The sequence below is a fragment of the Phallusia mammillata genome, chromosome 3, assembly GCF_965637545.1.
Source record: "Phallusia mammillata chromosome 3, kaPhaMamm4.hap1.1, whole genome shotgun sequence".
Taxonomy (NCBI): domain Eukaryota; kingdom Metazoa; phylum Chordata; class Ascidiacea; order Phlebobranchia; family Ascidiidae; genus Phallusia; species Phallusia mammillata.
Genome location: NC_137254.1, coordinates 17272944 through 17290014, shown reverse-complemented (window position 1 = coordinate 17290014; position 17071 = coordinate 17272944).

The window sequence follows — 17071 nt, the reverse complement described above, 5'->3', positions numbered from 1 at the left end:
ACTTTTGGTGAATAGTTTTAGCACGTATCGTTGATGCGCATTTTGTGACGTCACGTTTCCGATTCGCTAAAGCGTAAAATTACATGGCTGCCGAACCGAATCGTATTCAAGGTTTTCAACTTTGCGCAAAAAAGATATGGTGGTTATTGTAAAGTGACATACAAACGTAAGGCCGGTTAACTGGTAATTATAAAGTATTTTCTGGACTGTTCTTCCAAAAAAAAAATCTAAATTAATTCCTTGGCAGCAGTTGTTTGCGTCGAGTTTAGACATACCAAATGTATAAATTTGTTTATAGTGAACTGTTAAACCGTCAGGAATAGTTAGAAGAAACATTCAAGATGTATAGATCACTTTGACTTCATTTTCCAATAGTAATAAGTGTTGGTTTCTAAATTGTACATACTAAAACAAGGCAGCGCATTAGAAAAGTCCTTAATATGACTGTACAAATCTGTTAAACTTTGTTTCATTGCAGTCTCTTGTATGTTATATGTACAAAAAACGACTAATTTGTATAACTTTCCACCAGTTGGACGAACAGCTTTATTAACTATGCAACTTGGTGTATGGAACGTGTGTTTAGCATCAACCACAAATTGTATTTGTATGTGTTTTAGGTGAATGTAATAATGTTCCACGAGATAGAAACACTTGTGTTCCAGGCGTCGGCTCACACAACATGAATGTTCACAATTTAACATTAAGAAATACAAGTTACTTTCACCTTGCAAAGGTCCGTGTGCAAAGTGTTCCACTCTTCTTGATGGTGTTAGAAGGGAGGCGTTTTATCAGCAATTTTGGTCACGGGACTTTGCAGGTAGAAGGGAATTTATTAAGGGCACTATTCATAAAACTGCAATTAGGCCTGGTTACACGAGCTTCTTCGCGCGCGACAGTTTTGTTTGTTTTATTGTAACTTGCGTAACGCGCGTCACGCTTGCTGCGCTTGTCGCGCCGTTCGCTTGCAACGCTCAAGAAGCGATAAATTCGCGAGTCACGCTTGTTGCGCCAGACTCACGTTGTGTTGTCGGGAAACTAAAACAGGCAAGATGGACCAGATTTCGGATGAGGATTTCATTCTGCAAGTTAAAAAGCACGAAAATTTATACAACGTGGCAATCCACTCATATAAAGACAGATAAAAACGTGAAGCATCGTGGAACAAAATAGCAGAATTTTTTTCACCTGGAAGGTTGGTAATTATACAACCAAGTTTAACCAGTTTGAAATAACTAAACTTTCTGATGACAGTTTGTATTTGCATGGTTGTTTAAAATAAGAGATAGGGCTGTTATCAAACAAATAATTATTTGATTATTTGAAATTTAAAATTATTTGTAAATTTATCAAATAATTTTTACCGAATTTCAAATAATTTTTTTTTAAAGAAGTTAATCCTAATTATGTTTAAAATATCTTTGTTTAAACAAAGTAACAACGTTTGTGCGAGTCACGAATCCCAAAAGGCATTAGAAAACATGTTTTCTTTCCTTCATGCACTGCCAAATATAAATACAAGAAAGACAATGAGACTGTTACGTCATACGCTCCGCCATAATGAAGGCAGCAGGTTAATCAATGAGATATTCCTATGTTGCAACGTTGTTGACAAAAGAGGCAGTTATGCAACAGTGTTCAGTTAACAGTTATTGTGGTGTTGTTGTAAGTATGGCACAGTGGAAAGAACTGTCTGGTAAACGATCAGATGTTTGGAACCATTTTTTGTTAAATACTGATGATGAATGCTATCTAGATTCTTAGAAATTCATACAGCTGTTGACAATACCATGAACGATCTAGACCAGTGGTGCCCAACCTTTTCGCACCGCGGGACCGGCAAAAATTTAAAAAAATCCAACGGACCGGCAACGAAAATCGTAGTGAATGCAACAGTTGTTTCTATGCCTGTTCTTCACCAAAGTTGTCGTTGCGCAACATTAAAAAGTACAAGATTTAGTCATAGCCCTTGTATTAAAGACGAAAAATTACAATCAAACGTCAATTAACTCAACTCAAACAACAAAACGCCAAACCGTTTACAAACAAAATCAATGTTAGTGAGATGTTTGCTGTTGTTTCACTGCCAGTATGCGAGGCAAACGAGGCACCAACGAAGTTTCTGAAACTCGTAGCTCTGCTTCGGTATCCAGTCGATTTCTTTGCTTTGTTTTAATTAAAGTCAGCGATGAAAAGGATTTTTCGCACAAGTAGCTGTTTGAAAAAAACACCAATAATTTTGTTGCTTTATGAGTTAGAGACGAGTATTCGTTTTCAAGAGATATCCAGAATTGTGTCTGTGGTTGTTTTTTTGTAGCTGGACTGCAAAGTAGAATCGGAACATAATTCAATCACACTTTCTTTTTCATGGAGATTAAGGTTGCATGTGTTGACATCTTCGTTGAATGGATTGTTGATCCAATGGTTTCCGCTTCGAGGATCTTCATGCTCCGGAAAATAATGGTCAAAACTGTTAGCCAACTCTTTCAAGTGTTGACTAACAAAGCTCAGTAAATCTTCAACGTTTATATTAACACTTGTCAAGTACTCATTCAAATTTGGAAACAATTGTATCTTTCTTTTGCACAAGACTATCCCAAAGTGCCAGCTTCTGTTTGAAAGCATCTGTCCTGTTTCTCAGTACAAATATATTGGTGCTAAATCCTTGCAGAGAAGTATTAAGCTCGTTCAAACAGCTAAATATTTCTGCCAAGTACGCAAGCTTACACAACCACATCTCACAAACATACGTTTTATTGCAATTAACTTCATCTGATTTCCGAAAACACAGTAGTGTCATTATTGGTAGAGACGAATCTGGTTACTCGATACCGAGTTATCGCATTAATGTTAAAAATCGAGTACAGTGTGGCGAGTAAGAGTTAGAATAATACGTTACATCCTATAACTGCTGTATGCTGACAAACACGCTGGCTATAATAATTTACTGTCTTTGCGACGAAAACTACAGCTATATAAGATTCTCGAACAACATGTACGACCAGCAAGTTGGTAGAATTATCCGAAATTATGATCATGGAGCGTTTATGTTACAACCGGACTGAAAACAGCGAAATAAGTGAACGCATTAACATACTCACGAAATACTTTGTAAAAGTTTAACCGCCTTTACACTTAAGTGTTAAATTTGAATTAATATTGATTCCCACATAAAACATTACATATTATTATTATTTAAAGCAGATATTGAAATATACAAATTTGTAATTTGCGTGAGATGACGTCTTTAATAATCTCGTGTTACAAACGATTTTTTGCATGGTCACCTAGATTTCCATCAGCAACGTTGTGCGTTTTTCATTTACAACCCCATTTTCTTCCTTGGATAAAAACGCACATTTAAACCCACCAGTTTTCCACAATAACTGATTAGCCACAACATCCGGCCCTATACGCAGACTGATTTAATTCAAGGTCAAATGCTTTTCAAATATGTTAAGTGAAAAACTGGTATTCCTATATTTACCTTTTTGATTTGTTAAATGATTTTTTGTAACTTTTCTTTCTTTACATCAACATCATGTCGTACTTTATACCAGTGGTTCTCAACCAAGGCCCATGGCCCCCACGAGCTGTGTTCCAGGGGCCACGGATGTAGATTCACCAGAAACACCCGCTAGAAGCCCATTTTCTTTTTAACATTAATCCCTAATTTAATCGACTGTTTCACATGCTATTTGTCTATATTGAGAACTTAGTAAACTGAAGCTTTCAGTACACCTAAATCAATCTGTGTTCGTGTTGCAATGCATTGTAAATAATATCGATTTCGTCGATTTAATGGCATCCTCAGTTCAAAGCAAGAATAAGACTTCTACAACGACAACACACTCCTCAAAAACTAAATCAAACGATGAAACGGATACACCATATAACCACACGGAAACAAAAAAGCGACGTGGTCACATACGTCCAACATGGACATTGCTGATTGTTCTACAAATGTGACGCGAAGGCATTGTTCGACCTGGTCTTTTGTCTAGGAGCGTGGGGTGATGTTGGTGATAATGGTGAAGCATTGCCGCCTGTTCTTTTGCACTGGAAAGATCACATGCTTTCCATACGTATGTGGTTGAAAACTTGTTTTTCGTTTGTCAAACATAGTTTCTTGGCAAGTTAAGCATATTGCCACATAAACTCCATAATTTTGCACGTCAGGTTTTGCCGAAATTGATCAACTCGTTTGTTTGTCCTACACGTGGTGGTGGGAAACACCATCGATTGATGATTTTTAAAGCGCAAGCTCCGCACGGTTTTGATGTTCCATTTTCTGTGGTAGTTAGCGCCGGCGCGATTTTCCGGTGGTTGGTTAACATGCCACCAAGAGTTAAAAGTGCATTTGGCTTTAGACCTTGATTTGCTATAAACCAGATTGGGAAAACCTGTTGCCCAAACCACCGTTTGTGCGGTCTTCATGAGAGTCTGTGTTGATGGCGTCGGTTGTCATCGTTTTAGAAAAATCTGATTTTCGGCAATAATTGATGTAATCTTGCAAGGCTACTGGTGTAGTCTGATGCACGTTCATTTAATCTTCTCATTCGAGAAACTTCAGAAACCACAATTGATTTAAAAACATGTGGCGGGTGGTGCGCGATAAACCGTTTAGATAAAGCCGGTTTATAGCGGTTGGCTTTTGATAATCTGTAGTAAAGCAGCCTGGACTCTCCCTATAAGAAACATCTAAGAACTCTAGTTTTTTCACCTACGCAGGTGGTGTTTAAGCATCGGAAGGTTAGTGCCAGATTTCTTGACCCGAAAGATTTTAAAAGGTGCGATTTCACACAACTTGTGTTTCTCTCGCCTAAGGATATCCAAAGAATATCTTCAATAAATCGTTCGAAGAGGCCAGTTCGTGTCAGCAGCAACCGTTCTTGGTCTTTGCCAATAAAATGCACTTTCAATGTTGGCGATGGACACCGAATGGTTATCACCAGTGACAACACCCTTGTCTTGTGAGCAAAAACCTTGCTGGTACTTTGTTTCAATAAGTGTCCTAGGAAACTGGTAATGTGAAATAAAAGAATGTGTTTTTGAAAAGGAACTAAAACAGTGTTCTCAATTATCCAACACAACGAGAGTATTTGAACAGGCAGCATGGTCATCGACAATCACCGTTTATTTAAGTCAATAACTAACAATGGAAAATATTTTCCAAGCAACGAAATCCGGGGCGGCTCGTGCGAGGGGGCTGCAGCACCCCCAGTATTTTTACTTGACATTCCTATTCCAAGTTGTTATACAAAACAATCTTTACATATAGTTTTTATGTTTGATCAGTGTGCGCACTTGGAAAAGCTACATGCCGGGCGAAATAGGCGAGAGGGCAGCACCCCCACAAAGTTTAGGCACGAGCCGCCACTGCTGGGAATATATACTTCGCCTCATTGCAGTTCCTACAAAAACCACGAACACACAGGGGACATTGTTAACACTGCCGCTTTCAAATTGGTTTGACAAGCTGACCCAACTGCGGGTCACGTCTTATCTGTCAGGAGCGCACGTCAATGCTTTGGGCACAAAGATGCATATCTGCAAGACTTAAGTATGAAAAAAAGATGCGTAAGTTGTGGCTTTCTTGGTGGCAAAAGTTAAAGAACCCCCATCTATATATTGCCATCATCAGGAATAGTACATGTAGAACGACGGAACTTACTGGGGACACCGCCAACTAAATGGTTTGCGCCTTCACGGACAATAGACAATATCTGAGTTTTTTATTTTTAAATATTTTGCCAACATGCAGGGTATAAGGAAAGTTAAGAATTACAAGAATGGAGTAAATAATAGGGTTTTGACGAACTGGTGTGTTTTACATTTAATTTTGATCCCTTTTTACCAAATCGTTAGGCGATAGGCAGCATTCTTGCAGAATGCAAGGAAGTGAATTCTTCCTCACCTCCAAACAAATCAAACTCAGCAACAACACAAGTTCTAGGTGCAAAGGCTATCTTTGATATTTAACTTTGTGGCAAAGTTCAATTTTGTTTAAATTCGTCCTGTTTTAAGTGTCTCCTCAACATGCTGAAAAATCTCAACAAGGTTAATGTGGTCCTTGTCACCAAAGTGGGGCTAGCACAACTGTCTTGAGTTCACAAGGTTGTGGGTTCCCTAACTCGGCCACTTGTGTTTCCTTGAGCAAAAAAAATCACCAGTTTAACAACAACACACTTGTAAAACACTTAACTCTACCGAAATTTAGGAGACGGGACTGACAGCTTTCGAAAGTCAAGTGCAACTCAGCCATACGCACCAACTGGTAATGCCGACCAACAAACTACTCTTGTTAACAATCAAAGTAAGTACAGTACTATGGTACACTGTAAATTACATATACGGTGCGATAAGGTTTCGTGATGTTTGTTTTACATGGAGTAGTTGAGTTCTCTGCATTTGACAGTTGCCATGGTAACTAGTCAACTAAAGTAAATCTTACATAACAACCACAAACATTGCACATGGACAGCATTATATTGCACAGAACCCAGCGTTAAATCAACGTTCAGCAAGTCGACCTTGATGTAAAATTTGCAACCCCCGGTCAACGGCTGCTCCGAGGCTAGCGAAGAACATTCCAGGCCCACGCTTAGGGTAAGTCTGTTTCAGACCTGTTGTCACCAACCTTTTGAAACTTGAGGGTTACCTTAAGATAACCAAATAGATCGGAGGCTGCAAGTTCAATAAATAAGTATAAGCATTTGGAAACAAACCATGTTGTGTGGGTCGCGTATAATCACCGCGAAGTTTTGATGAAAGCAGGGTCAATTGTGAGCCACTGTCTACAAAATGGGTCTCAAACTGAAACCCTATTTGAAGTCAGAATAAAATCTCAAAACAACCCGAGCGCCACACATTTAAAAGTTTTCTTACAGTGATCATTAAAACAATACCCAATAAAAATTCAAAATTGTTAGATTTATGCCATTTACTGCGTGAAAATGTGACAAAAATTATTGAACAGAAGTTCAGCAAATAACAAAAAATGCTCAGTTGTGTTATTGCTTACTTTGAAAATAATTTCACACAGTGATTTGATTGGGCTATCAATAGGATGTTGAGTTCAAATGGAAAAAGGTTAACGTCAATAGGAAACTTGTTGCTGCATCTTCTCTGCAAGTCTTGCAATCCTAGGCTTATGTTCGGTAGTTTTCAGCTTGATGCATGCAGCAGCCATATCTGAGCTGAGACGATTCCTGGCACTCGATTTTATGAAATTCATGTGGGAAAAGGACTCGCATAAATATGTGGAACCGAACAGAGTTAACAAAGCTACAGCAAACCGTTTCATAGTTTCAAACGAGTTTGGAAGGGAATTCCATTCTGAAATAATCATATTTTCACACGAAATTTAGTCGCAGAAGAGTCACATTACTATCCATTTCCGCGTTTGCTTCGACTTTTTGTTTATGATATGTCAAGTCTAAAAATTTTGTTTTCTAAATTGCACTTTCTTGAAGATCTATCATTTCCATTTCAAACAAGATTTTCAAATTGAATTGTATGCGGGGAAAGAATGAACTGCAATGTAGCATCCATTTCTCGAAACTGGACATTTCTGACATTACATCTTTGGCCTAAAAGAAAAAAAACAAAGAAAGCAGCACAATGGACGAAGCTTGCAAAGTAATTAACGACATCATCAATGAGGCACGAAACATACAGTGGAATGACATAACATTAAACAACTTTGAACTGAAGATAGCGTTAGTATGTGCAGCCTTGGAAGCACGGAATGTAGAGCAAGACGGAATAAAGAACTCTCCGCACTTTTGTCTCCATGGGTCTGCAGGTAAGGGGAACACACTCCTAGGACAATTCCTATTTTCTATGGAGTATGCGAGTACCCTTACCAATGACAGCCATGGAGTGGGGCAAATGGCTTTACGCCACAAACATAAGGTATTGAAGATCGACGACACTGGCTCAGCATTTTTAACAACGACGCGCTAATAGCCAGCGTCAAATTTATGTTCCACTCTAACTGGTCTGCCAAGACCCATGGGGACCGTCAAGACAACAAGGCAACTTGTACATTCCTGACTACGAACACCAAAAACCCTGTTATAAAAATGGCTTGCTTGGGAGACTTACGTCCGATGAAAAGAAGATTTCTAGAAGCATATTGGCCAGATGAGGCAAAAACTCCAGCAACCGGAATACAAAAGGATATTAAGGCACCAACAACAGACGAAATCGTAATAAAGTTGGCACAAGAAATAATGAAAGACTTATTAGACAATGAAAAAGCAGTGGATCCTGAAATATGTGTTTTAGCTGACTACATAAACAACATCGTGGAATAATTTGAGGCAACCGACAGCGAGGATTCAGAAATGGAGGATAAATGTACATCGAGAGGAGCAAAAATAAGTTCCCAAGAATCAAGTGGCACGGCACCAGAGAAAAAAGCAAGAACAGAGCCAGTGCCGGACCAAATGTAAACCGTTTTGGAGAACCAATAGATATTATTCTACGGGACACAATCGATCCAGCATTACCTAGGAAAACCAAAGAGGAATGGGAGAAGGAACAAGAAGAGAAAAGCCTCCCAGAAAATATGGTGATGCCCGCTCAATGGCAAGGGGACCCGAGAAGATGCATACATAGGGGATGCGATGCCCAATGCTTATGTGAAAGTTCGAGCGTAACAGAAACAGATGACGAAACGAATGCATCGGATGATATATTACTTAACATAATCAAAGAAGCTGGTATCAACCTAGATGAAATCGGTCAACTAAATTAAATGAAGCAAGTGTCATGTGCCAAAATGTAAATATGTTATTGTTGCGTTATATTTAACTGTGTTCGTTTTACACTACAAACTAATAAAAAAAAAAAAAAAGATTCAAAAGAGAATATGGTAGAAAAAAATTAAGGTGCAATACCCAGAAAATGGTAAAAGAGGGCCTAATTAGGCTGTATTCCCGCAGTATTCCCACAACCTTGCAGTTTAGTATTTAAGGTATTAGTAATGCATTGTAAAATCAGCAAAAAAATGTCAATCGTTCAACCACATAGTTTCACTCAACTCGTGATAGTTTTGATTTTTTTCAGCTAAAAATAGTGTTACTTACATTTCCGCAACTTAACCACCTTACGTTGTTGTACAGGAGTAATCCAGAAAACTCAATTTCACATGCGTTCAATAAATTTGAAAACTGGCGTTTATTAGGTGCATGAGCTGCAACATAGTTGACTATTTTTGTTACATTAGTTACAACGCTTTGAAGATATTTAAGTGATTTAGCGCAAAGAGCTTCTTGGTGTATAATGCAGTGATACTCAACAAAGCTGTGCTTTAACTCCTGTTTTAGTAACTGGACAAATCCAACATGTTTACCGACCATGCTGGGCGCCCCATCAGTCGTTAGGAAAACAATCTTCTGCATGTCTATCCCTAGCTCAGCAAATACTTTCTTTAATTTAGCCATTACATCTTGACCCCTTGTCTTCTCAGATAAGCTCATTAATTTAATCAGTTCTTTCGTTATATTTCCAGTAGGAAATCTAGCAATAACTGCTAAACGGGAAGATGAGGTAACATCTGTACTTTCGTCCAAAGCAATTGAGAACATTCCTGCACTCCTTAAATCTAGCAAAAGCTGGTCAGTTACATCTTTGTCCATGGCAATTATTCTATCCTTCACTGTGTTTCTTGCCACGGGAAGCTCATCAATTCTTTTGCGAATGTCACTTTTATCAGGAAAATCCTCAAATAACAAAGGCTTCTTTTATATAATCACCACCAGAAAGTGGCTTTCCATACAAAGCAATAGTATGGGACACCTGAAAACTTGCAGCAGAAATGTTGTTTTTTGGCTTGAAGACCTTCTTAAAGCTACTACTTTGCTGTTTATATTGCTTTACTTCTCTCTGAATCATTTCAAACTTTTCTTCATCTTTCATAGAGCACAAGTTACTGTGATTGATCTCGAAATGACGATTGATATTGTAGAATCGCGAAATGACACCTTTTTTACAAATACAACAAAAGGCTTTATCTTCCTGTTTGATTACACCAAATTTACTTGTCCACTCATGACGAAACGTTCTACCACCAGAACTGACTTCAGGTTTCAATTTTCTTTTACTTGCCATCAGCTTTACCAGCAAATAATTCTTAAATAGACTAAAAAGTATAATACTAGCCTTTTAAATGAAACTATTTACAACTCTGCCCAAGTAAGGGGGCTGGTAAAAAACAACATATTGCTTACCAAAACACGTTAATTTCTGATGCAGCCAAAATGGTACCGGTACAGATACTAATCAGTAAAAGTTTATGGTAACAATGAACGGTACTATACAGCTGTTAAGTAATAAATGTTTACCGTCGTTAATAGTTTAAAATATGGCCGGGCATTTACTAGTAATCTTGGGTCAATATATCGCAAAGGCAAAAGTCCTGATAATCTTAAAAATACCTTCAACGAAACCAAACTCCAATCATTTTCCAGTATCTTACAGTGTATGTAACCAATTGCTTTTTTGTTCACGATTCAGCATCGTTTGTACGCAGCTATTTAATTAACTCACAAGCACTTTAGCAATTTGCGTTATTAATTTTACACATCTTATCTGTCTTTCCATAAGCACGCGTTTTACTCCCCACCTCGTACGTAAATCTGCGTTTTGTTTACGCCATTTTGTTGCTACCGGGTTGACTATGAAATGACCAGTAAATCATACATGCTATCAATCCTAAGCAATGGCATGTGTGAAACTGGCATAAGAGCAAGTTATACGTGAAAATAAACGTATTTGTTGCCTCACAATTGACTCAACAATCTGTATTTTAAGACAATAGGCATTCTGGCAAAGGGCACAACGTTGACTGCTGTGTTGCTTTTTATCGTCTGGTAACCCGATAGTGATTACTATAAATTTTTAAAACTACAAGTGGGTCACTGAAATTCACGTGGCGGGTCACTTTGTGACCCGCAGGTCAGTGGTTCGCCATCCCTGCTATAGGCTAATAATCTAACTAGAGCGAAAGAATGTAGTCTGACAGAGGGGCAGAAATCTCAACACAGACCTAGCCTATTCTGAAAAGGGAAATGAGCTAATTAAAATCCAACTGCAGCTAAGACACAGCGAAAATTGTTCAATTTTGTCCAAACGAAAGATACATGAAGTATCTGAAGCAAGAGCTGCACCTCACCTGCAATAAAATGACTTAGGTGTACTGAGGAGCATCACTCCATATCAACCTAATTATTTCACTCACTTAATGGTTTATGATTCACAAAAAGTAGACAATGGGCCATTTACAACAGTTTAAAGTAGGATACAACCAGGGGCGGCTCGTGCGAGGGGGCTGCGGAGCTGCAGCACCCAGTATATTTTTTTGACATTCCTATTCCAAGTTGTTATACAAAACAATCTTTACAGATAGTTTTTGTGTTTGATCAGTGTATACTAAGAATAACTTTTAAGGCATTAATCGGCATTTTATTAAAATTAATAAAAATTTTGTATTATTTAAAATAATAATAATAAGTTATCTATGGCGGAGCTGCAGCTCCAGTTTCGTGACGTTTACAGTTGTGCGCATGCGCACTTGGAAAAGCTACATGCCGGGCGAAATAGGCGAGAGGGGGCTGTGGCTCGCACAGCCCCTCGCGTGACGTAGCGCTAGTTGTGTTGTCTGCTTCGCGTCAGTGAGCTCCAAAGCCAAACCCGTGTACTGTGTTTTTAAGTTCGATCTTTAAATTTATTGTTTGACTGTTAGTGGTGACTTTTTAAGATGACTGTAAGTGGGTTTCAGTTTTTCCAGTTATCATTGAATTAAATAAGTGTATCTAACACCTTTAAAGGTCACAATTAACCTTTATAATAAATAACTGAATTAAAAAGATTTATGAAAGTATGGGACAAAACATCTGTTACTCCAATGTCATGCAGGAATAAGCAACAACAAGAAATACCCAGTTTTAGTTCCTAATGCTACCAAAGAAAAATTATATTTGTGACTCTGAAGTTAAATACCTTACTGAAATTCAGGCAATATTAAATGCAGAACAAACAACTGCAAGTAACAGGAATTTTGAAATGAAGACAAAAAAAAAGAGTGAAGACAATTTAAAGTGTGGATTTCTTAACACACCATGTGGACAGTATTTGCTACCAATGTTTGTCTAATCTAAGCAGTAGATGCTAAATTGCTTCACAGGAAGTGTTTCTTAAGAATGAACATTCTACAGACAAGATAGTAGTGACACCAAGCACATCCTATTGTTGACAAAGAAAAGCTAGTTACTCAAATGAAAATGTTTCATGATTACTTTAAAAATAATTAACCCAGAGACGATGTTTTGACAAGTTAAATTACTAGGATGAATAATCCTTTTTGCTGTTTCCATGATTCCTTCAAAGGCAAAACAGTTCTTTTTAACCCCGGAAAAGGTGCCAATTTTTTCTGAGGAACACCAATATTTCCAAAAGACTTGCACTTGCTGTGCTAGTACTAAATAGAAAAACAGTTTCTTAGTTATCATTTGAGATTAAGGAAGAAGCTATCAATTATCATGCCCAAACTATAACTTCTTGATTCATTTTGGTTGGAAAAAGGAAACACAAGATTTAATAATATGGTTTAAATTTAAGTGAGAGTGTTGTAAATTTTAAAGCTTGAAGGCTTTTTGCACTTAAAAAAGGAATTATAAGCTATTTGCCAGCAAGCAGCAATTATAGCAGTTAAGAAACTAAAATACAATTAATAGTCTGTACACAAAAATTCAAGAAAGATGTTTAAATGAACAAGTTCTGAAACCAATGTAATGTGGTTGTTAAATTTGTTAGTTATGATACCAATAAAAAGCTGTATGTCTAGTTTGTTTGTGTGACAATATAATCTGTAAAGTGTCATAGAATATGTTGAAAACGCTGGCTGTGACTAAATTTACTTAAATGAAACATGACAATTTTTGTTGTCGAACTGAAATACTTCGACCTTTTCGATTCATTTATATGTATTTTTTCTATTACTTTTTTTCTATTGTTCTGTTGTGTTTTACCGTATTTACAACCGCTTCGTTTCGAAGCTGTGCCACGTGTGTTTTTCACATCATTACTGAACGTTATTGTGTTTGGTCCGTCGCTGTGCGAGTAAACAAAATACACAAATGATGCCGTCTGCTGTTTACACTCGTGTACATTATTGCGTAACAAAAATTACGTCACAATGGAGTTGCTAATTAAGATTTGTATTACTTGTTTTTCTACACAAAACAAATGGCTAGAAAACTAGAAATGTAGCTTTTCAATATATTGCCAACTTATATATGTTCAGTAAAGCCTAAAATTTGTGGGGGCAGCACCCACACAAATTTTATGCACGAGCCGCCACTGGATACAACGAATAAAATGAAAGTTCACTGACAGTGCTACCTCTACAACACCACGACAATGCAGTTTGTAAACAATTTTTGACCTATTCTAAAAATTTTGACAAATTTTGACTTTTTGTGACAAGTCAAAAAATAATCGCCCTAGTTATCAGTTTGGTAGTTTACAAAATATTTCGATAACTTAGTACCGTTACTATTTTGCATATTCCGAATGCAAAAAAATATCATTTGACGCCTAATATTTGTGTTGCATTAAAAACACTGCTGTCAAACTTTGCGCAGGTTTTGTTGATCTGCACTTTGAAACTATTGTATCTTTAGTCGCTCTTCGGGCATCTTTACTTGGCCCCAAGTAAAACGCAACTTTGAATTTCAGATACTTTGTGTCCACACAAAAACATTGAGGTCGGCAAATGGCCAGCGTGTTTGAGACTCCTAACGATTTAACCGCTTTGTTCACAAACTAACAGAACGAATTACGTAACAGTCGATTGTCATGATTTTTACATAATGCTTTGTTAGGTACTTTGATAAACGTATTGCCTTAATTTTAATAAAATCCTCATGAGGCGTAGCATTTTGTGTAAACTGACCGGCTATTTCTAGAACCAGTCTCGTTGGTGCCTGGAAATGATCCAACCGGTGACCAGGTGCCCGCGGGCATAGGGCTGGTGACCCTGCTGTAGACTAACATGCTGGATCAGTAAATAAATCGGTTTCTATTGGTTTAAAAGTTGTTTCGCGGAAGAGTTACCAACGACAGTTTAAAGTTGACTCGCCAAAGACTTCGTAACAAATGTTGTTTTGAGATTTTCAGCGATATTTTGGTCATTGAACACGCGGAAACAATATTTTTGTTGCAGTCGAGGTCGACTGTGAACCGTGTGACCACTAGTAGTTTGTAAATAAAAATATCTCATACCGAAATATTTTGTTAGTAGAAGAGAAAGATCTGGGGATGTCTGCTGCGACCTCTAGTGGTGAAAATCAACCTAAAGTCAAACATTCTCTACGAATATCACAAAGAATGCTTGGGAAAAAGAGATACAAATCCATCACTTTTAGAATTTGGATATAATGCAAATGCCATAAAATGAAGGCAAAGTTTAAAGTCAAGCAATGTGCAACACAATGAAGGTAAATTTTATTTTACAAGGCAATTTTCCATGTTTCAAAAATTTGTTAAAGGTAAACTTAACTTTCGTTTCAATTTTTGTCTTGAGGCACATTCGCCTTTGGAAGTTACAAATAGTTGAAAAACATGTTTTGCATGGCCATGATCTATTGTTACTGCATATTTTATAAACTTGAGAGCAACTTTTTGTTTTCTAAACTCTGGAAATTCTTCATATCTTTTGTGCTGATTGTTTCCATCGTCTCAGCAATTGGCATAGGTTTCAAGTTCTAGAAATGAAGTTATTTAAAAATTGCTGTGTTTCTTACAGAAGTTTGATAACACTGCACCAAGCAGGCCATAAACCAACACGATATGAAATGTTGGAGAAAGCTGGCCACTGCTCAGTGTCTTAATCAACTGCCTTTAAAATATACCAATCTTAAAAACTTTGTTGTATCAATTGGATATAAAACAAACATTTCAGTTAAATCATTGGTTTGGTAAAAAAAACTTTCTCAAAAAAAGTTGCTGAAGGGAGCACCTAGGCCACTCCAGGAATACTGTAGCGCTAAAGATTTCCTCACGAAAATTGTAGTATTTTTTTCAAACACTTCTTCCTTAATGTGTCGTTATAACTGGCACCTTTTGCATGAACTGGTACAAAACTCTAAAACGTGTGGATCACAACTCTACTGAAAACATATGATTGAAATGTCACAGTTGTGTTAGTTGCTAGCATTGTTTTCATAGCTGCTGCATTCTTCTTCATCTACAGCAGGGGTGTCCAACCCGTGGCCCGCCGGAAGGTTTTGAGTGGCCCGCGTAGTTGGCAACTTAATCGCCTACCTAATTTATGGCGAACTTTCATTCTGGAAAATTGGCATTTATTGTTTGCCTTTTTTCTTTGTTAATAGAATAGTAATACACAACTGTTTCAAGTTGCTTTTATTGCGTCACAATGCGCATTGTATCACAATTTTCATATTGTTACGTCACAATCTGACTCGTGCTGCATCTTCCGCATTCTGGAGTGATATAGATTATGCCAAACAGGAGACAAAAAGCAAGTAACGCTAACAGAACTTTCCAAGAAAGCTTGACACGTGACTTTAAATCCCCTGCGAAATCAGTAATTTCTGACAGCCATATGTAAAAAAAATTTAAATCGCTTCGCATTGCTCCATCGTCCATCTCACCGAATATATATATATAAATATATATATAACTTGTTAAAGAAAAACGGTGCCAAACTTCACATTGAAATGTCAACGTGTGGAAAAAACCTTGTTGACTTTGCTATATCTTGGTGTGTTTATTGTTCTCATAACTCTAAACGAGGATAATACACATTTCTAGAATTAGAATTTCGGTGTGAGGATTTTAATTAGAAATTATAAGACAGCTATTTCTAAGACCCCAAACTAGCATGTAGCCGTAACATCTTAGTGGCCCGCGCAATCATTCGTTAACCGCATGTGGCCCTTTGGCCAAAAAGGTTGGACACCCCCGATCTACAGCTACAAGGGGCAAAGTTACTCAGAGATGCTTGGGACATTCCATTAGTTGATCAATTTTTTCTACAAGCGTTGCACTGATGTTGCAAGACAAGCAATTTCTTTATCCATATCTCGAAGTTGATAGTTGTAATGACAATTGATGTGTTATTCTGGCTTTGCAGATTTTCTTTTTTTCTTAGGCACAGCAAACAATCCATTGCAACAGATATGGTACACGGTCAACCACCTGTAAATAAGTATGAATTACTTGTCTTGGATCGATAGATACTGTCTTTATCAGAGGGGGAGGGGTAGCTTGGTTTTCAGAATTTAAACAGCGATCATATGTGTCCCAATACAACCCAATTAAATACTACCATCAAAAAATGTTTCTCTTACTGATAAATAACTGCAAGCATCTCACTTGATTGACACAAAAATTCACAAGCATAAATAGGCCAATCTTTCTTTGCTTCCATCTGCTCCTTAACCATAGATTGAATATCCCCCGTTCATGGGCTTAAAGTTCCTTTTGCAATCACACCACAAACTTTCAATATCGTTGGAGTAACATGGTTACAGTTTGGTGTTGGTACTGTTGTGGCAAACTTGCAAACAAATATATTAGTAATTATATAGCAAAAAACGCGTCAATAAAACAACTTATGTTAGATATGTGGTTGTAAGCAGCCCATTCATCTGACCAGATTGGCCATTATTTTAAATAACTATCCTTTCATTGTCGTCAATCTCCCCATAAGTGTCGTTTGCAACGTCAATTTTTGATGAATTGTCTGAAACTAAAGGTTCAAATATTGTAACTAAATGTTACATTTTTTTATTACACCATTGAGTCATACTTGGGCGATTATTTTTTTATTTGTCAAATTTTTTTTTACAAAGTTAAAATTGTTTACAAACTGCATTGTCGTGGTGTTGTAGGGGTTGCATCTATTTGGGCCGACAAGCCACTCATTAAAAAAAGCATCACATTGAACAAACATTACCTTGATTAAATTTCAACTATAGCCCCTCGATTGTGGGAAACTATGCAGAACTTTATCCAAGCTCGCTATTCCGAATGTAAA